We start from the raw sequence: 24,868 nt of genomic DNA, 5'->3' as shown, positions 1-24,868 counted from the left end.
GCTTTCTTTCTTCTATATGGCTCATTCTGCTTTTACAGCTAATTTAAAACCGTGTCAGATCTGTGTCCGCCTAAACAGAAATCTTCAAATATATACCTTACAGCGTCTTCAAACTTCTGTCTTCAGAGTTCGGGGGGGGGGGGCCAGACTTGAAAAAATGCCCGGGGCCCATGGTGCCCTTAATCCGCCCCTGGATAGATAGATAGATAGATAGATAGATAGATAGATAGATAGATAGATAGATAGATAGATTCGATTTTTTAAATATACACTACCGTTCAAAAGTTTGGGGTCACCCAAACAATTTTGTGTTTTCCATGAAAACTCACACTTATATTTATCAAATGAGTTGCAAAATGACTAGAAAATATAGTCAAGACGTTGACAAGGTTAGAAATAATGATTTTTATTTGAAATAATAATTTTCTCCTTCAAACTTTGCTTTTGTCAAAGAATGCTCCATTTGCAGCAATTACAGCATTGCAGACCTTTGGCATTCTAGCTGTTAATTTGCTGAGGTAATCGGGAAAAATTTCACCCCATGCTTCCAGAAGCCCCTCCCACAAGTTGGATTGGCTTGATGGGCACTTCTTGCGTACCATACAGTCAAGCTGCTTCCACAACAGCTCCATGGGGTTGAGATCTGGTGACTGCGCTGGCCACTCCATTACAGATACAATACCAGCTGCCTGCTTCTTCCCTAAATAGTTCTTGCATAATTTGGAGGTGTGCTTTGGGTCATTGTCCTGTTGTAGGATGAAATTGGCTCCAATCAAGCGCTGTCCACAGGGTATGGCATGGCTTGCAAAATGGAGTGATAGCCTTCCTTATTCAAAATCCCTTTTACCTTGTACAAATCTCCCACTTTACCAAAGCAACCCCAGACCATCACATTACCTCCACCATGCTTGACAGATGGCGTCAGGCACTCTTCCAGCATCTTTTCAGTTGTTCTGCGTCTCACAAATGTTCTTCTGTGTGATCCAAACACCTCAAACTTCGATTCTTCTGTCCATAACACTTTTTTCCAATCTTCCTCTGTCCAATGTCTGTCTGCTTTTGCCCATATTAATCTTCTCCTTTTATTAGCCAGTCTCAGATATCGCTTTTTCTTTGCCACTCTGCCCTGAAGGCCATTATCCCGGAGTCGCCTCTTCACTGTAGACATTGACACTGGCGTTTTGCGGGTACTATTTAATGAAGCTACCAGTTGAGGACCTGTGAGGCGTCTATTTCTCAAACTAGAGACTCTAATGTACTTGTCTTGTTGCTCAGTTGTGCAGCGGGGCCTCCCACTTCTCTTTCTACTCTGGTTAGAGCCTGTTTGTGCTCTCCTCTGAAGGGAGTAGTACACACCGTTGTAGGAAATGTTCAGTTTCTTGGCAATTTCTCGCATGGAATAGCCTTCATTTCTAAGAACAAGAATAGATTGTCGAGTTTCACATGAAAGCTCTGTTTTTCTACCCATTTGGACAGTTTAATCGAACCCACAAATGAAATGCTCCAGATTCTCAACTAGCTCAAAGGAAGGTCAGTTTTATAGCTCCTCTAAACAGCAAAACTGTTTACAGCGGTGCTAACATAATTGCACAAGGGTTTTCAAGTGTTTTCTAATCATCCATTAGCCTTCTAACACAGTTAGCAAACACAATGTACCATTAGAACACTGGAGTGATGGTCGCTGGAAATGGGCCTCTATACACCTATGTAGATATTGCATTAAAAACCAGACGTTTGCAGCTAGAATAGTCATTTAGCACATTAACAATGTATACAGTGTATTTCTGATTAATTTAATGTTATCTTCATTGAAAAAAACTGTGCTTTTCTTTCAAAAATAAGGAAATTTCTAAGTGACCCTAAACTTTTGAACGGTAGATTAAATGTGTTCTGTATTTTAGGTGCATGATTTTATATGCGTGTAAGCTGCATATTCACCTCTTCTGACTCATTCATATTATTGGAGCTACACTTTAAGGCCTCATTTTCACGCGTGTCGCACGCACCTATATTACTCTATGGGGCAGTGCAGACACGTTTTTCGCGCACCACGCACCCATTGAAGTCAATGGGTGCGTGAAAAACACGCATGACACACGGAAGCTCCTGCGTTGCATACACGTTTTTCACGCATCACTTGTTATGTCCATGAAAAAGAGTTTATAAAGCTAGTCCAAACAAGCACAAACCAGGAAGTGCTTGCGTTTCCTCTGCGAGTGGGCAAGTCTGGAGAAAGTGCACAGAGAAGAGAATTGCAGGCATGCCGCGTGGGCTGGAAGTCGAGAGGCTCATCAGCCTAGTACAGGCCAAAGCTGCAATATGGGACACCCGCGTGGAGTCGTACCACGACCGCACGGCCAAGGAGGACGCCTGGGAGGAGATAGCCCAAGCACTTTTTGGGGCCGAATGGGAGAGCGGCAGAACCCGGGACCGCAGTAGGATGGCTGAGTACCATGTGTTTAGAAGCGATGCAATGTCATCCCTAATGAAGTACTGTGGCCCTGTATGTGTCTTTAGCTAAATGGCCAACTGACCTTTTCTGTTGCTGCCGCATCACCGTGTAGCATGTCATTTTCAGGGTAGGGCCCCTCATTTATTTTAGGGCTGAGTTGTTAGGGCGTTGTCGCAATGTGTGATCATGTATTTGTTTGTCCTCCAACAGTCCAGGATATCAAAACCAGATGGCGGAGCTGCAGAGACCAGTTCCGGAGAGAAATGGGGGACCGAGGGAGAAGTGGAGATGGTGGTTTGAGAAAGTGCCCCTACATATATCTGAAGCAGCTCATGTTTTTGAAGGACATCATGGAGATGCGCCCGTAAGAAATAGTGCTTTTGCATGTGTAAAATGTTTTCTTGACCAGTTCATGTTTGCCATCGTGTTGTTTGGGGCAATGATCTCTATTGTGTTCTCATGATGTTTTCACATTCCAGAACCACCGACAATTTGGAGGACAGCACGGAGGACACTGACCTGCCAGAGTCACAGCCGCAACCTCCCGCGGGTCAAGAGCTGCCCCTTAGCCCGGAGCCTACACCCCTGGACCCCGCCCCTGTAGAGACTGCCCGTGCCGTCACCTCTCCGCCTGAGGAGCACCCCCCGCGACACACAACACGACTCCGACGAGCTCAGCAGCCACCCGCCGCGGGACAAGTGGATACGCGGGTACTTGAGTACCTTAGGCGAGCCGCGGACGAGGACGGCCAGGACTTTTTCGCCCGGGGAATTGTTCCTCTGCTAAGGAGGGTCCCCGAGGATCAGATGGCCCGCCTACACGCGGCAATCATAACCTTGATCGACTCGTCCACACCCCCCCCTACAATCCGCACCACTGATTCACTGCCATCGAGCAGTGGCACGGATTTGCCCTGGCAGGCACCACGCCTAATTTGCCCGCCCCATACCACCCACCCCCCCCTAGCGCACGCCCTCACCCCTATATGAGACCCATGGCTCCCCTTTTCCCTGCTCCAAGTTACCAGGGGCATCATCAACACCACTATGCTGGAGAGGAACATCCTCAGCAGCTCCATGGCCAGCATAGTGGTGCTGAAATGCACGCTTACTCCTCCCCGGGCCACCACTACCAGCACCTGTGAACGTGTAGGTGTGCTGGCCGTTTCAAGCCAGAGTTTGAAAGGGCTGTAAACTCTGCCCTCTGCCGTTTTTACACCATGTTGGTGTTTCTAGTTTGATGACTACTTGTGTTTCTTTGCACCCCTTGTTTATACTGTGAAGAGAAAACAGATAAACCAGGTTGTTCACTGTTTCAATTGCGTGGTGTTTTTATTTCACACCCCTCCACACAATGCTTGCCACAAATGTATTTTGACTATACACTCACACACTGCTTGGCTCGGCCCCAAATTCATGCACACGTGTTATGACGTATTAGTTCATCTATAGGAGTTTGCCATTGTTTGCAATAGATGAGAAAGTTTGGGTGCTGTCATGTGACTCTAGGCACACTAAGGACAGTCGCAATTGGAGTTGCCTAACTTTTGGCCGACCATCATTCAATCTCTTGAAAACATGTTCCCGAATGGCAAATGTCCTGATCAAACCCCAACAGATGTAAGCACGCAACCCACGTCAAGGGCCCTCATGTATTGCGAGTCCCTAACCCTACACGAACATAACCTAAAACAACAAACACTGGCCACTTGGGACCTGTGTCCTGAAACCTCCAAAAAATAGCCAACCCTTCAAATGTGATCACGCCCCCATGGTGCGGCTCCTGATGGGCTCACAAAATATGCCGCCAAAGTATCCCGCACTCGAAGTCCGGATGTGAGAGATCGCCCGAGAGGAATAGCCGGGACAGTGTCGCTGGTGGCTGCATGTGTTAGAATATATTCTGCATCAAAGGTAGCATCATGAATGCGACAGAAGTTACGCAGAACTACACACGCTTGTATGACACGTGTCACATTCTGCATGGACAATTGCATTGTCGACAGAAAGACCCGCCACCTGTTTGACATAATACCAAAGGCACATTCCACACTTCTGCGAGCTCGGCCTAGGCGGAGATTGAACATGCGGCGACAATCATCCAAGCCCCTTCTTGCAAAAGGGTAGTATATTTCAGTGAAATATATAAATAAAACTGGATATTTTTTGGAGAGCGCTACTTGATATGAAGAAAAAGCAGATGAGTAATCATGAGTTGATTTATTATGCAACGCGTTTCAACGCAGGACATGCGTCTTCGTCAGGCAAAGAAATCGGTATAACAGAGCAGCACAGTGTACAGTTTAAATATACAAAGGAAGATGGGGAGGGGTTAAAAAAACCGCCAAAAAACACATAGTAATTAAGAAGGTAAATAAGACCAGGTGTGTCTGACAGCATTAGGTACATATTCACATTTAAAAAACATTGAATGCGTTTAAAAAAGTGCATACATAGGGGTATATATGGATCAACAGCAGTGACAGCAGAGATAGAAAAACATGAAAACAGTCCCAACAAAGTGGAACAAAGTATTTAAGGAACAGATGATGAACGGATGTAGAAGACAAAACGGGGAGGGTAGTCGACCAGATGACATTTCAGAGCCTGAGAGGATTAGTACAATTAAGAGGCTTACCGCAGTTCAGAAGAGGCAATAAAAGGATGAACAAACAAATGAGAACACGATCGCAAAGAACACCGAAGTGCAGAGTGATAAGGCAGCAGTAAACAAATGCCGGCATAAACGTAGTCAAGACGACCACAGTAGCTACAGTGGCCGCAAAAGGAAAAAAAAGGGGAAAAGGCAAAGGGACAGCACAGACAGAAGATGTATCGCTACATGGCGAGGGGTAAGATAAAAAGGGATTATTACATTGTGATCATATTTTTTTGGGAATACAAAGGAAACAATGGTAAAGGGTAGTAGAATAGTTACTATAATAAGATTATCAATCTGATAAAAGGGAAAATGGAGAGATAAGTTCATTCAGAGAAAGTGAATATGAAGGAAATATGAAATAAAGCATATATATAATAATAAATACATATCAATAAATACATATGAAAAATAAATATAGATTTGACATCTTAATATATTAATATAAAAATATAAAAATAGATACATAAATGTAATGCATTACTTGGTCAAAAGTAGCACAAATATAATTCGGATAGGCTAATGGCAATCAGTCCAATGCAGATTCTGAAATATCATTAAGACCACAAGGCTGCAGACACGACAACTTAAAAATCCAATAATTCTCCCTTTGTTTCAGTCTATTGTACCTATCGTTATCACTAACCGGAATAACTTCAATGGGGGTGACACAAATATTACTAAAGTCCCTATTATGAACAGTTAAGAAGTGTCGTGAAACACTATGTTTTAAAAAACCGGTTTTCACATTGAATCTATGCTTGTTGATTCTGCACCGCAGTTGTTGGGTTGTTCTCCCCACGTATTGCAGGTTGCAGGAGCATTTCAGGAGATAAATGACGTAACTATTACTGCAGTTGATAAACGTTTTGATAGGAAAAGATTCGTTTGTGACGGCTGAAGTAAAAGACATACAGCCATGGGTGATGTTACTACAGCACAAGCATCTCTGGTGGCCACATCTATAGGAACCAACAACAGGTGGAAAGGGGTTAGACTTTTTTACCGATATTTGTTTCAGTCTACTTGGTGCTATAATATTGCGTATAGTCCCCGATCTTCTATAGGTTATTTTAGGTTTATCCGGTAAAATTTCTTTGAGATAAGGGTCACTTTTGAGTATGTGCCAATGTTTATTTAAGATTTTAGTACATGCATTACTGCCACAATTAAACGAGGTGATGAAATTATGATTAAAATTACTAGCAGAGGCAGATGCCGTTTTATTATCATTTGATGAAATACACAAATCTTGTGTCAGTAGACTGGCCTTGGACATGGCACCTTGGATGAGACTAACAGGATAATGCTTATCTTTAAAAAGTTTTTTTAGGATATTACACTCTGATTTGAATTGCCCATTATCTGAGCAGTTCTTCCTAATACGTCTGAATTGTCCAAACGGTATATTTTTTAGCCATGAGGGATGATGTGCACTTTTAAAATCAAGGTAACTGTTCACGTCCACGGATTTAAAATGCGTTCGTGTATTAAAAGTACCCTTGTTATCCTTATTGATGGTAAGATCCAGAAAGTCAATTGAGGTAGTGGAAAAATTGTGTGTGAAGGTAAGACCAAAATCATTCTGATTTAAAAGGTTAATAAAAGCAGTAGCATTAGTAGCATCACCCTTCCAAATAAAAAATAAATCATCTATGTAACGACGGTAAAAAATAATATTGTCACTAAAAGGATGGGAGTCACCAAAAATGTGGGCGTCCTCAAACTGTCCCATGTAGAGGTTGGCATAAGATGGTGCAAATCGAGACCCCATTGCACAACCTCTAATTTGCCTGTAGATTTGGGAATTGAATGAAAAAATATTGTGTTGTAAAATGAAGTCTATACAGTCTAAAAGAAAAAAAGATTGGGAACGAGGTATGTGTATGTCAGATGTTAAAATGGTTTCTATAGACAGCAGGCCCTTGTCATGTGGGATATTTGTATATAGTGCTGATACATCAGCTGTTAAAAAATTGTAATCTATAGAGAGATGTGTTTTGTTCAAAATGGTTAGATCCCTAATTAATTGTGTTGAGTCTTTGAGGTAAGAGTGGAGTTTCAAAACTTTGGGCTGGAGGTGTAAGTCAATAAAATGAGATAAGTTACTTGTGAGAGAGCCTATACCAGATATGATAGGGCGACCTGGAGGATTGATGTGGGATTTGTGGATTTTTGGAAGGTGATAGAGGAAAGGTAAATTTGGATGAGATATATTTAAAAAATTATATTCTTTTTTGGATAGAAGACACTCATCATGACCACGTTCAATAAGACGTTTGTATTCAGTAATATAGGAGGAGAGAGGATTGCTAGACATTATTTCATAGAAGGAGTCATCAGACAATAATCTTATGGCCTCATTAATATAGTCAATCCGGTCTTGTATGACTATGCCACCTCCTTTGTCTGCTGACCGGATAATTATGGATTCATTTTGGGACAGGGTTTTAAGTGCCCCTCTCTCTGGTTTGGTAAGATTATCTTTACAGATGGTCAAGTGGTCAAGTAATTTGAATTCAGTATTCATTAAGTTGGAAAAAGTTTCCAACGCAGACCCACGATGGTAAAGGGGGTAAAAGCTGGACTTAGGTCTTACATCAACACAAACATGTGGAGTAGGATGTGCTGTAGTCAAAGAGATGTTGTTGGTGGCCGACGGTATTGGTGCCATGGCAAAATGCCTGGCTAAAGTCAGTTTCCTTACATACCTATTGAGGTCCATGAATAAATCAAAGCCTTTTGGGGTTGTAGTTGGGCAAAAAGATAGGCCTTTAGAGAGAAGATTTGTTTCGTTAGTGTTAAGTGAATACTTGGACAGGTTGAAAATTTTTACGGTATTGATTTGGTCTGCTTTGTTAACTGTTGAGTTTTCTGTCTGATTTTTTGTGGTGGTTCTAGTTCTTTTCTTTTTACCTCCTCTGCATCCCCTGTATTTATGTCTATTTTTCTTTTCAGGGACAGTTTCTGTATTTTTGGAAAGAAATGTGTAATGGTTTGAGATTTTGGGCTCTTTAAAATGGGCATCAGAAGTGTAGTAGATTGGGTAGTCGGAGTTAAAGGTGGCATGGTTAATTGTGATGGGAGTCCTAAAAAAGAAATGGATGAATGTGTATTGTTGGTAGCATCAGAAAAAACATCAATAGAGGAGTTATCGATGTAACACAAGGGTTCATCAGAGGGTGACGTGGTAGATAGCATAGGGAACATGGGAGTGGGTAACAGCTGGGATAATGTGGTAGATGTATTATCATGAGTAGTGAGGTTGAGTAATGAAGATGAGAGATGTTCCGACACGGCCATGTCCATGGACTCATTGAAAATGGAAGTATCAGTGTGAGGGGGCACAGGTGTATGTGTGGGAAAATTGAGAAGTAAAAGTCTGGCTTCTAATTCGGAAGGGTTAAATGCATGAATGGGAACTGAACCTAAGCAGGTGAAGATGGGAGATTTAGTAATAAAGGTGTTGGTGGTATGTTTGGAAACAGTGTTGCCTGTGTGTTCTGGCTTAGTATTGAGAGGGACAGAAGTATTAGTAGAGACAGAGATATTACTGACTGTAGTAGCAGACCTGACGTTATTAGCATGTTTATTGACGGTAACATTTGATTTAGGGTTCCTAAATTGTTTCTTATAGTGGTAAGGTGTGCGATAGGCACTAGTGGTAGAGTTTTGGTTCCTCATTGCAAAGTCAGCCGGGGCTGAAGTATCAGTAGTAGAGTTAGTGGTATAGAGACCCCTGGGGTTAGTAAGGTAATCAGACCTGTCACGAGTAAGTTTTTTTTACTTTTTTGAGGGTGATTTCTCGTTCATGTTTGTTCAGTCTATTTTTAGTGGATGTACACAGTTTTTCAAAATCAGGATGGTCTGTGTAAATTCTCAGGTTTTCTCTGATATTCTCTATGTCAGTAGCTAATTTTGCACACAAGGAGACCCTCTTATCCAATATTTTTTTCAAAAAACCAGATGTGCAGAGGTCCACATAGTCGAACCAATCTTTGCTGAAAATTGGATCCTTGGAAAAAGGTGTATCAAGCATTAGTCTAAGACCCCTAGGGGAAATATTCTCCGTGATATATATCTCAAGAAAACGTCCATCAATATTAGAGAAAGCTTCATCTTTAAGGCAATCCTCCAGTTTAAGATAAAGCTCAGTCATTAATTTGGTGTCATCAATGGAGAAAGGATTACTCACAGTCTCGCAGATATCCAGGGTTATTGTACCAGTTAGTTCCGAGATCAGGAGATCCCTAGAGAGGATTCTTGCATCGATGAAGTCCAACATAATTTGAAGATGTTCAAAGAACAGATTCAGTACGTGGTGTTCAAATGGAAACAACAGATTGTAGTCGTCCAGAGGTAACTTGCATAGGAGAGCGGCAGCTAGTGATCTGAGGCAAGTGAAGGCTCACCAAACCATAAAGATATTGGAAGCAATTGGTTCACCTCAGCAGCGGGAATGATGCACTGATCAACCCGATATCAGCAGTATCTGAAGAGAGAAAAACGTACACAGCGCCACATGGTGCAAGATAAACCATAAAAGCTAGTACTGGCAGGTACAGCTTAATGTAAAAGTCAGTTAGATGAAGCCAGGTTGCAGCTTTCCGTATCCAGGTACCGGCATCAATGTGATTGAGCCGCAGGAGAGTAAGGGTAGTATATTTCAGTGAAATATATAAATAAAACTGGATATTTTTTGGAGAGCGCTACTTGATATGAAGAAAAAGCAGATGAGTAATCATGAGTTGATTTATTATGCAACGCGTTTCAACGCAGGACATGCGTCTTCGTCAGGCAAAGAAATCGGTATAACAGAGCAGCACAGTGTACAGTTTAAATATACAAAGGAAGATGGGGAGGGGTTAAAAAAACCGCCAAAAAACACATAGTAATTAAGAAGGTAAATAAGACCAGGTGTGTCTGACAGCATTAGGTACATATTCACATTTAAAAAACATTGAATGCGTTTAAAAAAGTGCATACATAGGGGTATATATGGATCAACAGCAGTGACAGCAGAGATAGAAAAACATGAAAACAGTCCCAACAAAGTGGAACAAAGTATTTAAGGAACAGATGATGAACGGATGTAGAAGACAAAACGGGGAGGGTAGTCGACCAGATGACATTTCAGAGCCTGAGAGGATTAGTACAATTAAGAGGCTTACCGCAGTTCAGAAGAGGCAATAAAAGGATGAACAAACAAATGAGAACACGATCGCAAAGAACACCGAAGTGCAGAGAGATAAGGCAGCAGTAAACAAATGCCGGCATAAACGTAGTCAAGACGACCACAGTAGCTACGGTGGCCGCAAAAGGAAAAAAAAAGGGGAAAAGGCAAAGGGACAGCACAGACAGAAGATGTATCGCTACATGGCGAGGGGTAAGATAAAAAGGGATTATTACATTGTGATCATATTTTTTTGGGAATACAAAGGAAACAATGGTAAAGGGTAGTAGAATAGTTACTATAATAAGATTATCAATCTGATAAAAGGGAAAATGGAGAGATAAGTTCATTCAGAGAAAGTGAATATGAAGGAAATATGAAATAAAGCATATATATAATAATAAATACATATCAATAAATACATATGAAAAATAAATATAGATTTGACATCTTAATATATTAATATAAAAATATAAAAATAGATACATAAATGTAATGCATTACTTGGTCAAAAGTAGCACAAATATAATTCGGATAGGCTAATGGCAATCAGTCCAATGCAGATTCTGAAATATCATTAAGACCACAAGGCTGCAGACACGACAACTTAAAAATCCAATAATTCTCCCTTTGTTTCAGTCTATTGTACCTATCGTTATCACTAACCGGAATAACTTCAATGGGGGTGACACAAATATTACTAAAGTCCCTATTATGAACAGTTAAGAAGTGTCGTGAAACACTATGTTTTAAAAAACCGGTTTTCACATTGAATCTATGCTTGTTGATTCTGCACCGCAGTTGTTGGGTTGTTCTCCCCACGTATTGCAGGTTGCAGGAGCATTTCAGGAGATAAATGACGTAACTATTACTGCAGTTGATAAACGTTTTGATAGGAAAAGATTTGTTTGTGACGGCTGAAGTAAAAGACATACAGCCATGGGTGATGTTACTACAGCACAAGCATCTCTGGTGGCCACATCTATAGGAACCAACAACAGGTGGAAAGGGGTTAGACTTTTTTACCGATATTTGTTTCAGTCTACTTGGTGCTATAATATTGCGTATAGTCCCCGATCTTCTATAGGTTATTTTAGGTTTATCCGGTAAAATTTCTTTGAGATAAGGGTCACTTTTGAGTATGTGCCAATGTTTATTTAAGATTTTAGTACATGCATTACTGCCACAATTAAACGAGGTGATGAAATTATGATTAAAATTACTAGCAGAGGCAGATGCCGTTTTATTATCATTTGATGAAATACACAAATCTTGTGTCAGTAGACTGGCCTTGGACATGGCACCTTGGATGAGACTAACAGGATAATGCTTATCTTTAAAACGTTTTTTTAGGATATTACACTCTGATTTGAATTGCCCATTATCTGAGCAGTTCTTCCTAATACGTCTGAATTGTCCAAACGGTATATTTTTTAGCCATGAGGGATGATGTGCACTTTTAAAATCAAGGTAACTGTTCACGTCCACGGATTTAAAATGCGTTCGTGTATTAAAAGTACCCTTGTTATCCTTATTGATGGTAAGATCCAGAAAGTCAATTGAGGTAGTGGAAAAATTGTGTGTGAAGGTAAGACCAAAATCATTCTGATTTAAAAGGTTAATAAAAGCAGTAGCATTAGTAGCATCACCCTTCCAAATAAAAAATAAATCATCTATGTAACGACGGTAAAAAATAATATTGTCACTAAAAGGATGGGAGTCACCAAAAATGTGGGCGTCCTCAAACTGTCCCATGTAGAGGTTGGCATAAGATGGTGCAAATCGAGACCCCATTGCACAACCTCTAATTTGCCTGTAGATTTGGGAATTGAATGAAAAAATATTGTGTTGTAAAATGAAGTCTATACAGTCTAAAAGAAAAAAAGATTGGGAACGAGGTATGTGTATGTCAGATGTTAAAATGGTTTCTATAGACAGCAGGCCCTTGTCATGTGGGATATTTGTATATAGTGCTGATACATCAGCTGTTAAAAAATTGTAATCTATAGAGAGATGTGTTTTGTTCAAAATGGTTAGATCCCTAATTAATTGTGTTGAGTCTTTGAGGTAAGAGTGGAGTTTCAAAACTTTGGGCTGGAGGTGTAAGTCAATAAAATGAGATAAGTTACTTGTGAGAGAGCCTATACCAGATATGATAGGGCGACCGGGAGGATTGATGTGGGATTTGTGGATTTTTGGAAGGTGATAGAGGAAAGGTAAATTTGGATGAGATATATTTAAAAAATTATATTCTTTCTTGGATAGAAGACACTCATCATGACCACGTTCAATAAGACGTTTGTATTCAGTAATATAGGAGGAGAGAGGATTGCTAGACATTATTTCATAGAAGGAGTCATCAGACAATAATCTTATGGCCTCATTAATATAGTCAATCCGGTCTTGTATGACTATGCCACCTCCTTTGTCTGCTGACCGGATAATTATGGATTCATTTTGGGACAGGGTTTTAAGTGCCCCTCTCTCTGGTTTGGTAAGATTATCTTTACAGATGGTCAAGTGGTCAAGTAATTTGAATTCAGTATTCATTAAGTTGGAAAAAGTTTCCAACGCAGACCCACGATGGTAAAGGGGGTAAAAGCTGGACTTAGGTCTTACATCAACACAAACATGTGGAGTAGGATGTGCTGTAGTCAAAGAGATGTTGTTGGTGGCCGACGGTATTGGTGCCATGGCAAAATGCCTGGCTAAAGTCAGTTTCCTTACATACCTATTGAGGTCCATGAATAAATCAAAGCCTTTTGGGGTTGTAGTTGGGCAAAAAGATAGGCCTTTAGAGAGAAGATTTGTTTCGTTAGTGTTAAGTGAATACTTGGACAGGTTGAAAATTTTTACGGTATTGATTTGGTCTGCTTTGTTAACTGTTGAGTTTTCTGTCTGATTTTTTGTCGTGGTTCTAGTTCTTTTCTTTTTACCTCCTCTGCATCCCCTGTATTTATGTCTATTTTTCTTTTCAGGGACAGTTTCTGTATTTTTGGAAAGAAATGTGTAATGGTTTGAGATTTTGGGCTCTTTAAAATGGGCATCAGAAGTGTAGTAGATTGGGTAGTCGGAGTTAAAGGTGGCATGGTTAATTGTGATGGGAGTCCTAAAAAAGAAATGGATGAATGTGTATTGTTGGTAGCATCAGAAAAAACATCAATAGAGGAGTTATCGATGTAACACAAGGGTTCATCAGAGGGTGACGTGGTAGATAGCATAGGGAACATGGGAGTGGGTAACAGCTGGGATAATGTGGTAGATGTATTATCATGAGTAGTGAGGTTGAGTAATGAAGATGAGAGATGTTCCGACACGGCCATGTCCATGGACTCATTGAAAATGGAAGTATCAGTGTGAGGGGGCACAGGTGTATGTGTGGGAAAATTGAGAAGTAAAAGTCTGGCTTCTAATTCGGAAGGGTTAAATGCATGAATGGGAACTGAACCTAAGCAGGTGAAGATGGGAGATTTAGTAATAAAGGTGTTGGTGGTATGTTTGGAAACAGTGTTGCCTGTGTGTTCTGGCTTAGTATTGAGAGGGACAGAAGTATTAGTAGAGACAGAGATATTACTGACTGTAGTAGCAGACCTGACGTTATTAGCATGTTTATTGACGGTAACATTTGATTTAGGGTTCCTAAATTGTTTCTTATAGTGGTAAGGTGTGCGATAGGCACTAGTGGTAGAGTTTTGGTTCCTCATTGCAAAGTCAGCCGGGGCTGAAGTATCAGTAGTAGAGTTAGTGGTATAGAGACCCCTGGGGTTAGTAAGGTAATCAGACCTGTCACGAGTAAGTTTTTTTTACTTTTTTGAGGGTGATTTCTCGTTCATGTTTGTTCAGTCTATTTTTAGTGGATGTACACAGTTTTTCAAAATCAGGATGGTCTGTGTAAATTCTCAGGTTTTCTCTGATATTCTCTATGTCAGTAGCTAATTTTGCACACAAGGAGACCCTCTTATCCAATATTTTTTTCAAAAAACCAGATGTGCAGAGGTCCACATAGTCGAACCAATCTTTGCTGAAAATTGGATCCTTGGAAAAAGGTGTATCAAGCATTAGTCTAAGACCCCTAGGGGAAATATTCTCCGTGATATATATCTCAAGAAAACGTCCATCAATATTAGAGAAAGCTTCATCTTTAAGGCAATCCTCCAGTTTAAGATAAAGCTCAGTCATTAATTTGGTGTCATCAATGGAGAAAGGATTACTCACAGTCTCGCAGATATCCAGGGTTATTGTACCAGTTAGTTCCGAGATCAGGAGATCCCTAGAGAGGATTCTTGCATCGATGAAGTCCAACATAATTTGAAGATGTTCAAAGAACAGATTCAGTACGTGGTGTTCAAATGGAAACAACAGATTGTAGTCGTCCAGAGGTAACTTGCATAGGAGAGCGGCAGCTAGTGATCTGAGGCAAGTGAAGGCTCACCAAACCATAAAGATATTGGAAGCAATTGGTTCACCTCAGCAGCGGGAATGATGCACTGATCAACCCGATATCAGCAGTATCTGAAGAGAGAAAAACGTACACAGCGCCACATGGTGCAAGATAAACCATAAAAGCTAGTACTGGCAGGTACAGCTTAATGTAAAAGTCAGTTAGATGAAGCCAGGTTGCAGCTTTCCGTATCCAGGTACCGGCATCAATGTGATTGAGCCGCAGGAGAGTAAGGGTAGTATATTTCAGTGGGGTCTCGATTTGCACCATCTTTTGCACCATCTTATGCCAACCTCTACATGGGACAGTTTGAGGACGCCCACATTTTTGGTGACTCCCATCCTTTTAGTGACAATATTATTTTTTACCGTCGTTACATAGATGATTTATTTTTTATTTGGAAGGGTGATGCTACTAATGCTACTGCTTTTATTAACCTTTTAAATCAGAATGATTTTGGTCTTACCTTCACACACAATTTTTCCACTACCTCAATTGACTTTCTGGATCTTACCATCAATAAGGATAACAAGGGTACTTTTAATACACGAACGCATTTTAAATCCGTGGACGTGAACAGTTACCTTGATTTTAAAAGTGCACATCATCCCTCATGGCTAAAAAATATACCGTTTGGACAATTCAGACGTATTAGGAAGAACTGCTCAGATAATGGGCAATTCAAATCAGAGTGTAATATCCTAAAAAAACGTTTTAAAGATAAGCATTATCCTGTTAGTCTCATCCAAGGTGCCATGTCCAAGGCCAGTCTACTGACACAAGATTTGTGTATTTCATCAAATGATAATAAAACGGCATCTGCCTCTGCTAGTAATTTTAATCATAATTTCATCACCTCGTTTAATTGTGGCAGTAATGCATGTACTAAAATCTTAAATAAACATTGGCACATACTCAAAAGTGACCCTTATCTCAAAGAAATTTTACCGGATAAACCTAAAATAACCTATAGAAGATCGGGGACTATACGCAATATTATAGCACCAAGTAGACTGAAACAAATATCGGTAAAAAAGTCTAACCCCTTTCCACCTGTTGTTGGTTCCTATAGATGTGGCCACCAGAGATGCTTGTGCTGTAGTAACATCACCCATGGCTGTATGTCTTTTACTTCAGCCGTCACAAACGAATCTTTTCCTATCAAAACGTTTATCAACTGCAGTAATAGTTACGTCATTTATCTCCTGAAATGCTCCTGCAACCTGCAATACGTGGGGAGAACAACCCAACAACTGCGGTGCAGAATCAACAAGCATAGATTCAATGTGAAAACCGGTTTTTTAAAACATAGTGTTTCACGACACTTCTTAACTGTTCATAATAGGGACTTTAGTAATATTTGTGTCACCCCCATTGAAGTTATTCCGGTTAGTGATAACGATAGGTACAATAGACTGAAACAAAGGGAGAATTATTGGATTTTTAAGTTGTCGTGTCTGCAGCCTTGTGGTCTTAATGATATTTCAGAATCTGCATTGGACTGATTGCCATTAGCCTATCCGAATTATATTTGTGCTACTTTTGACCAAGTAATGCATTACATTTATGTATCTATTTTTATATTTTTATATTAATATATTAAGATGTCAAATCTATATTTATTTTTCATATGTATTTATTGATATGTATTTATTATTATATATATGCTTTATTTCATATTTCCTTCATATTCACTTTCTCTGAATGAACTTATCTCTCCATTTTCCCTTTTATCAGATTGATAATCTTATTATAGTAACTATTCTACTACCCTTTACCATTGTTTCCTTTGTATTCCCAAAAAAATATGATCACAATGTAATAATCCCTTTTTATCTTACCCCTCGCCATGTAGCGATACATCTTCTGTCTGTGCTGTCCCTTTGCCTTTTCCCCTTTTTTTTCCTTTTGCGGCCACCGTAGCTACTGTGGTCGTCTTGACTACGTTTATGCCGGCATTTGTTTACTGCTGCCTTATCTCTCTGCACTTCGGTGTTCTTTGCGATCGTGTTCTCATTTGTTTGTTCATCCTTTTATTGCCTCTTCTGAACTGCGGTAAGCCTCTTAATTGTACTAATCCTCTCAGGCTCTGAAATGTCATCTGGTCGACTACCCTCCCCGTTTTGTCTTCTACATCCGTTCATCATCTGTTCCTTAAATACTTTGTTCCACTTTGTTGGGACTGTTTTCATGTTTTTCTATCTCTGCTGTCACTGCTGTTGATCCATATATACCCCTATGTATGCACTTTTTTAAACGCATTCAATGTTTTTTAAATGTGAATATGTACCTAATGCTGTCAGACACACCTGGTCTTATTTACCTTCTTAATTACTATGTGTTTTTTGGCGGTTTTTTTTTAACCCCTCCCCATCTTCCTTTGTATATTTAAACTGTACACTGTGCTGCTCTGTTATACCCGTCCTCTGGAATGTGCTACCCCAGACAATCAGATTAATTCCCAATATCCACAGTTTTAAACGTGCCCTGAAAACACATCTATTTAGACAGGCCTATAAAATTCCCTAATCTGACTCCTTTTCATGGCCCTCCATTTAGATTAGTCATCAGAATAAGATTCCCTCACACTCCTTCTCTTCATGTCCGTCATACACGGATACTGGCTGGTGACGGCTCATGCAGCTTTATGTCACCACCGCATGTGTATAAAAATGGCCGGACCATTGTACAGAACAAACACTATTACACTTTGTGTCTCCCTTATGTCCTCATAGATTGTAAGCTCTTGCGAGCAGGGTCCTCACTCCCCAGGTTTGAATTGTAAATGAACTTTGTCACTATGTAATGTCTGATATTGTTTTCATGTTCCCTCTACATTGTAAAGTGCTGCGTAATATGTTGGCGCTATATAAATAAAGATTATTATTATTATTATTATTATTATTTGCCTGACGAAGACGCATGTCCTGCGTTGAAACGCGTTGCATAATAAATCAACTCATGATTACTCATCTGCTTTTTCTTCATATCAAGTAGCGCTCTCCAAAAAATATCCAGTTTTATTTATATATTTCACTGAAATATACTACCCTTACTCTCCTGCGGCTCAATCACATTGATGCCGGTACCTGGATACGGAAAGCTGCAACCTGGCTTCATCTAACTGACTTTTACATTAAGCTGTACCTGCCAGTACTAGCTTTTATGGTTTATCTTGCACCATGTGGCGCTGTGTACGTTTTTCTCTCTTCAGATCCTTCTTGCAAAAGACCGCATGACTTGCCTTGTCAGGGCAAACCCCTCATCCGCAATGATGATATATGGGATTGGGGGTCCGCTGGAGCCAGGGAGGATGGAAGGTTCCGGCACCGCCAGTCGATTATTCAAAAGTCGCTTCCCCATTCTTGATGAACGGATTATGCGGGCATATGCAGAGCTTCCATACAAGCCCCGATGTCAACAATAGTGAAACAATAATTTGTGTCCGCCAAGGCCAACAATACCATCGAAAAAAACTGTTTGTAGTTATAGTATCGCGAGCCACTGCGTGGGGGCTTCTTCACCCGAATGTGTTTGCCGTCTAGGGCCCCAATACAGTTAGGAAATTGAGTTGCTCGAAGAAATCCCTCCGAAATTGGTAGCCACTGTTAGAACCGATAAAAACACAGGAACATATACAAAAACACCGAAAAAGGCCATACTTACAAATGGACACAGCAAGGTCAGAAATGCTGATGAAAGGGCGAGCAGGTGCTTTAAATAATAATAGCCACTCCCACTAGTCTTGAGGGGAGTGGTGTGTGGTGCATGGGATGTGTAGTAAGAAATAATAAATGAATAGTGTGTGTGCAAGTGTAATACTATAAGTGAAATATAGGGGGCAGTAATGAGTGAAGTGCCTCAATAGAAATAAATGGATAATGGGGTGCAAGTGAGTGAAACATGGAGGGATAGTGTGTACGTCATGAGGCACAACGTGTATAGCCAGGTAGAAGCCTATTTGTGACGCCTGGATAATTCATAGAGCGGGCTACCCTGCTTGCTATGCCAAACAACAACACACCATGCTCTCCCAGCATCAAAGACCCGGCTGTGTCCAAGAGAAGTGAATATACATAATAATGAAAAATACCTGGGGTATTGGTAATCATTTTGGCCAAAAGGACGCAAGCTCGCAATCCACGACAAGGATCCCCAGACTTGCGAGTCCCTAACTCCTAAACTGGAACAGAACGTTCCTGATGCACAAACAGAACCGATAAAAACACAGGGACATATACAAAAACACAGAAAAAGGCCATACTTACAAATGGACACAGCAAGGTCAGAAATGCTGATGAAAGGGCGAGCAGGTGCTTTAAATAATAATAGCCACTCCCACTCGTCTTGAGGGGAGTGGTGTGTGGTGCATGGGATGTGTAGTAAGAAATAATAAATGAATAGTGTGTGTGCAAGTGTAATACTATAAGTGAAATATAGGGGGCAGTAATGAGTGAAGTGCCTCAATAGAAATAAATGGATAATGGGGTGCAAGTGAGTGAAACATGGAGGGATAGTGTGTACGTCATGAGGCACAACGTGTATAGCCAGGTAGAAGCCTATTTGTGACGCCTTGATAATTCATAGAGCGGGCTACCCTGCTTGCTGTGCCAAACAACAACACACCATGCTCTCCCAGCATCAAAGACCCGGCTGTGTCCAAGAGAAGCGAATATACATAATAATGAAAAATACCTGGGGTATTGGTAATCATTTTGGCCAAAAGGACGCAAGCTCACAATCCACGACAAGGATCCCCAGACTTGCGAGTCCCTAACTCCTAAACTGGAACAGAATGTTCCTGATGCACAAACAGAACCGATAAAAACACAGGGACATATACAAAAACACCGAAAAAGGCCATACTTACAAATGGACACAGCAAGGTCAGAAATGCTGATGAAAGGGCGAGCAGGTGCTTTAAATAATAATAGCCACTCCCACTAGTCTTGAGGGGAGTGGTGTGTGGTGCATGGGATGTGTAGTAAGAAATAATAAATGAATAGTGTGTGTGCAAGTGTAATACTATAAGTGAAATATAGGGGGCAGTAATGAGTGAAGTGCCTCAATAGAAATAAATGGATAATGGGGTGCAAGTGAGTGAAACATGGAGGGATAGTGTGTACGTCATGAGGCACAACGTGTATAGCCAGGTAGCCACTGTTCTGTCGTGGGCTGAGGCATGACCGTGGGCATTAATCTCTGCCACAACACGACACAGGTGGATGTGACAATGAAGAAAATGGTGGTCACTCCCAAAAGACATTCGAAATGTAACGAATAGTAACTATTGCCTGTGGCCAGAAATCTAAAAAAAAACAAGAGAAACCAAAAGCAAGCAACAACACATGTTAGGGGGGACTTGTAAAACAGACAGCGTCATTGAAGAAGTAATTGCAACTACACACATACCTCAAGGTCACAAGCAGACGTTCCTCAGGGGAAATGCAGCGCCGCATGTTGGTATTCTGGTAGGTGATGCCAAGGCTAATCTGCTGAAGCAGAAGATCAAATGTGGCCACAGACATGCGGCAGAACGCTCTAAATTTTTCGGGGTGCTGACGTAAGTCCTCATACAGAGTATGAAAATGCCCTTTGGAGGTTCGTTGGGCCACAAGTGGATGAACCCAAATGCGACTTCTTCCACGCGTCTGGTGCTGCAGCATGGGTCGCCGTTCCCCAAAACGACTCGAGGTCATCCACGCAAGTAGCACACGTGCCAGCGACTGAGAAGGCCTAACTGTGCCTTGCAACTCCCAAAACGTCTCAAATGGTGAAACACACACTGGGGTTTCCGCAGAGGCTGCAATTAAGGTGCCAAACCTGTTTTCACAGCAAGCAGGGGTTGGGCCAGCAGGCCTATTTGTAGGCTGGCCTCGCAATAACGACCTCTGCGTTTTTTACGCGCATTAAAAACGCAACAACGCTGCGTATACGCATGGAAAACGCAATGGCAACGCGCGCAATACGCAGCGTGTTTTTCGCGCGCAAAACGCACACGCTCGAGTAAATGAGGCCTTAATCTTTTAAAACTCCCATGCCTTGAAATTGGCAGTGCCTGGGAAGAGCCAGATGGACCTATGTGGTGAAGGCACCTGAGCAATTCTCCCTTTTGCGATCTTTATAATCCTGCCCTGAGGGCATGAGACTGATAGTCCAACCCTATTCTGTGGGAGATCTTTTATTGTCTGGCAATACCAACTGAGGAAATAGTTACACCAAGGAAGACCTATTATAAAATGCTGCTATGCAGTTAATAGTGCACAAAACCCTGGAAACCTCTCTCCAAGCTGGTATCTATAATAATATATACAGATGTCCTGACATCACCTGATGCTCATGTAGTAACGTGATCATATATGCCAGCGTCCCACAGCCTGTAATGCCAGACACATAGAGATGGATACACATACACGTGGCGCATGGCACTGTAATGGATCAAGATATTTTTATCATCTGTTAACTGAATATTCTGGATATGGATCAGAAGTTCAATGAATGTTTTACTGGAGCTTAAATCTAGATATGAGCTGTCAGAGCACCACCATCACTTGAAGGCTCTCAGCCGAAAAGCATGCGGGGGGTAGATGCTATCCTGACGTCGCACTATGCGTTTGTTATCTCTTCTTCTACATTAACATGTTGATATATTTTGATACTTTTTTTGTACTATAGCACTTTATCTGTATTTTGTATGTGATTAGCTCCTACATGAAGGATTATATCAATGTTTTCATATTACTTTAGTATAATAAGCCTAAATTCCATAGTTGCTGTCTTGTTTATGCTTGTAGGTTTTTATTTCTGAATATATATTTTATGAAATCAATAAAGATGTTATTCTTTTTCATGGATGATTGGCATCATAGCCCTCATTTCTTCATGTTGGTTTGATTTCTGCTTTTGAGTGCAGTCTAGTGATATTGTAGGTATTTTTGATGTATTACATTAATTACTTTTATGACTTGGTAATGATATCTATATGTATATTTTCTGCTATAATTGGTTTACCTCATATATATCTAGTTTGAAATGGTCAACCATCACAATACATCCTGCAGGCAACATGGCCTATGGTCATAAATAGCTCATTGGTGACTGACAGCTCAGTACTGCACATTGTCATTAGTGTGGTGTGTATGTAATGAATGATCATTTAGGCTCAAGTGTATGGGTAAGTCCAAACGAAGCGGCCCTAATCTGGCGGTGATGCCGCCAACAACCGCGCCGGCACCATGTTCTGCGCTGCTGTCACATAGCCTGTTGATGGCCCTGCGTTATTGCAGGGGAAAACTGCACTTTCCCTGCAAAATTGTGCGGCCATTAATTAATACAGCCTTGATGGCCGCACGTTTTTTCATGTAAAAAGGACTTTGTACCGCTATCCTAATATGCAGATGCTCATGCGTAACATACTCTATCTTCAACCGCAGCAGCTACCTATTGTGTATATAAAAATGAATATCTACATAATGCACCTGTGCAGCACATCACAAATCTACTTCAACAAGACTACAGATAACAGAAGTAAATTTGCCAGCTGATATTTCATGCTCTGCCTACTTGTCTCTATAAGATCCTAAGAAAACATCTGTTATTGCTTAGCGTGATTAAATTGCACATATCTCAACTACTGCTGAAAAGAAAGACCTCTTGAATATATATAGAAAATGATTCAGACACTGAAAAAAAAAAAGAAATTTCAACTTAAGGTACTGTCTGATCCATGAACAAACAATGAGTTCTTTTAGGAGTTTTAGAATTTCAATGAAGCCATTTGTCTCATCTTTTTTAAACATGTTTCTCACCTTTGCAAGTGCAAAAAATATAAAGTTTGATTTCTTTCACGCTAGAAAGCCTTAATCTAGTCAGTAGCGTTCTTTCCTCTAGGCATCAAACCTCTGCTTGGGAGGAAATACTCAGGATAAACTGCCAGAATGATTGATTTCCATTTGCCATAGTCTTTAATAAACACATATTTTGTAAACTGTCATAAAGGGAATACCCAGGATTGAGGAGAATGATCACACAACATATGATTCTAAAACTCAAACGCTTATCAATTTGATTTTTTGATGTGCTTCAATGACATCTACAGTGAAGGAAATAAGTATTTGATCCTTGCTGATTTTGTAAGTTTGCACACTGTCAAAGACATGAACAGTCTAGAATTTTTAGGCTAGGTTAATTTTACCAGTGAGAGATAGATTATATAAAAAAAAAACAGAAAATCACATAGTCAAAATTATATATATTTATTTGCATTGTGCACAGAGAAATAAGTATTTGATCCCCTACCAACCATTAAGAGTTCAGCCTCCTCCAGACCAGTTACACCCTTCAAATCAAGTTGGTGCCTGCATTAAAGATAGTTGTCTTAAATGGTCACCTGTATTAAAGACTCCTGTCCACAGACTCAATTAATCAGTCTGACTCTAACCTCTACAACATGGGCAAGACCAAAGAGCTTTCTAAGGATGTCAGGGACAAGATCATAGACCTGCACAAGGCTGGAATGGGCTACAAAACCATAAGTAAGACGCTGGGTGAGAAGGAGACAACTGTTGGTGCAATAGTAAGAAAATGGAAGACATACAAAATGACTGTCAATCGACATCGATCTGGGGCTCCATGCAAAATCTCACCTCGTGGGGTATCCTTGATCCTGAGGAAGGTGAGAGCTCAGCCGAAAACGACACGGGGGGAACTTGTTAATGATCTCAAGGCAGCTTTGACCACAGTCACCAAGAAAACCATTGGTAACACATTACGCCGTAATGGATTAAAATCCTGCAGTGCCCGCAAGGTCAGTATTAGAAAAAATAATCTGTTTTTCTTTCTGGAAACCACACCACCTTGTTCATAGATTGTGTCTGGTATTGCAGCTTAGCCCGATTCACTTGAATGAGACTGAGCTGCAATACCAGAAACAACCCATGGAGATAAGTGGCACAGTTTCAGCAAATACATGTTAATCTTGTATAATGAAAAATAACCCAATTTTTCTTTATATTTTTTGTATCGATTCCTGATGGTTTGCAAGATCTTTCGTTCAATAGGAACCTTCATTGTTTACTTCCAGTGGATACAAATCCGTCCATGGTCATGTGATTATCACACAGGTGCTGAACTAATTACAGTTACAGCTGTGGTTTCTAATGAGACGTGCACCTGTGTGATCATCACATGACCATGGACAGAATTTTATCCCCTGGGAGTAAACAACGGAATGTCCTATGGAATTGAAAGCAGAGATCTTGAAAAATGTGAGTAACTGATACATATAGAATATTAGATCATTTTATAGCTTTTGATTATATAAAGAATAAAATTGATTTGCTGAATGCTTTTACTCCACAGTGTAAGCCACTAATTAATACATAGTAAAAAAAAAAAGTCAAAAATAAGGTATGAAAAACAGCAAAATACAGTTTGTTATTTTTCGCGATTTTAGATCAATGTTTTAGACTAAAACTTTCATCTAAAATTGTAGTCCTTTTTATAAAGATAATAGTAGTTATATTTAAGGCTCTGTTCACATGAACATCATGTTTTTAGTCATGACAACTTCGATGGACCTATTTTGAAGGGGATCTTAACAAATATTGATAGTTCCATTGACTTATAATGGATCCTTCAGGCTTCCGTTTTAATTTGATGGCAATAATAGCAGTGCGAACATTAGAAAATCAATGGAACAACGACTAGCATCAGTGTAAACAGAGCCTAAATGATATCACAATGAGAATGATGGTGATCTGACCAGAGGAAGTGTTGCTACGCTAAACAGGCTTTCTTTCGTCTTTGGCGTGTTGGATCAAAATATTATAATTACATGATACAAAATAAGTAAAAAGTCTTAGGCTGGGTTCACACTACTTATTTTCAGGCATAAACGAGGCGTATTATGCCTCGATTTACGCCTGAAAATACGGCTCCAATACGTCGGCAAACATCTGCCCATTCATTTGAATGGGTTTGCCGACGTACTGTGCCGACGACGCGTAAAATGACTGCCTCGTCAAAGAAGTGCAGGACACTTCTTTGGACGTAATTTGAGCCGTTTTTCATTGAATCTAATGACGCCTCGCAAAATGCGAGGACGAGCAATTACGTCTGAAATTACGGAACTGTTTTCTCCTG

The sequence above is a fragment of the Rhinoderma darwinii genome, chromosome 3, assembly GCF_050947455.1.
Source record: "Rhinoderma darwinii isolate aRhiDar2 chromosome 3, aRhiDar2.hap1, whole genome shotgun sequence".
NCBI classification, from domain to species: Eukaryota; Metazoa; Chordata; class Amphibia; order Anura; family Rhinodermatidae; genus Rhinoderma; species Rhinoderma darwinii.
The sequence above is the reverse complement of the archived record's forward strand: the minus strand, read 5'-3'. Positions refer to the sequence as shown.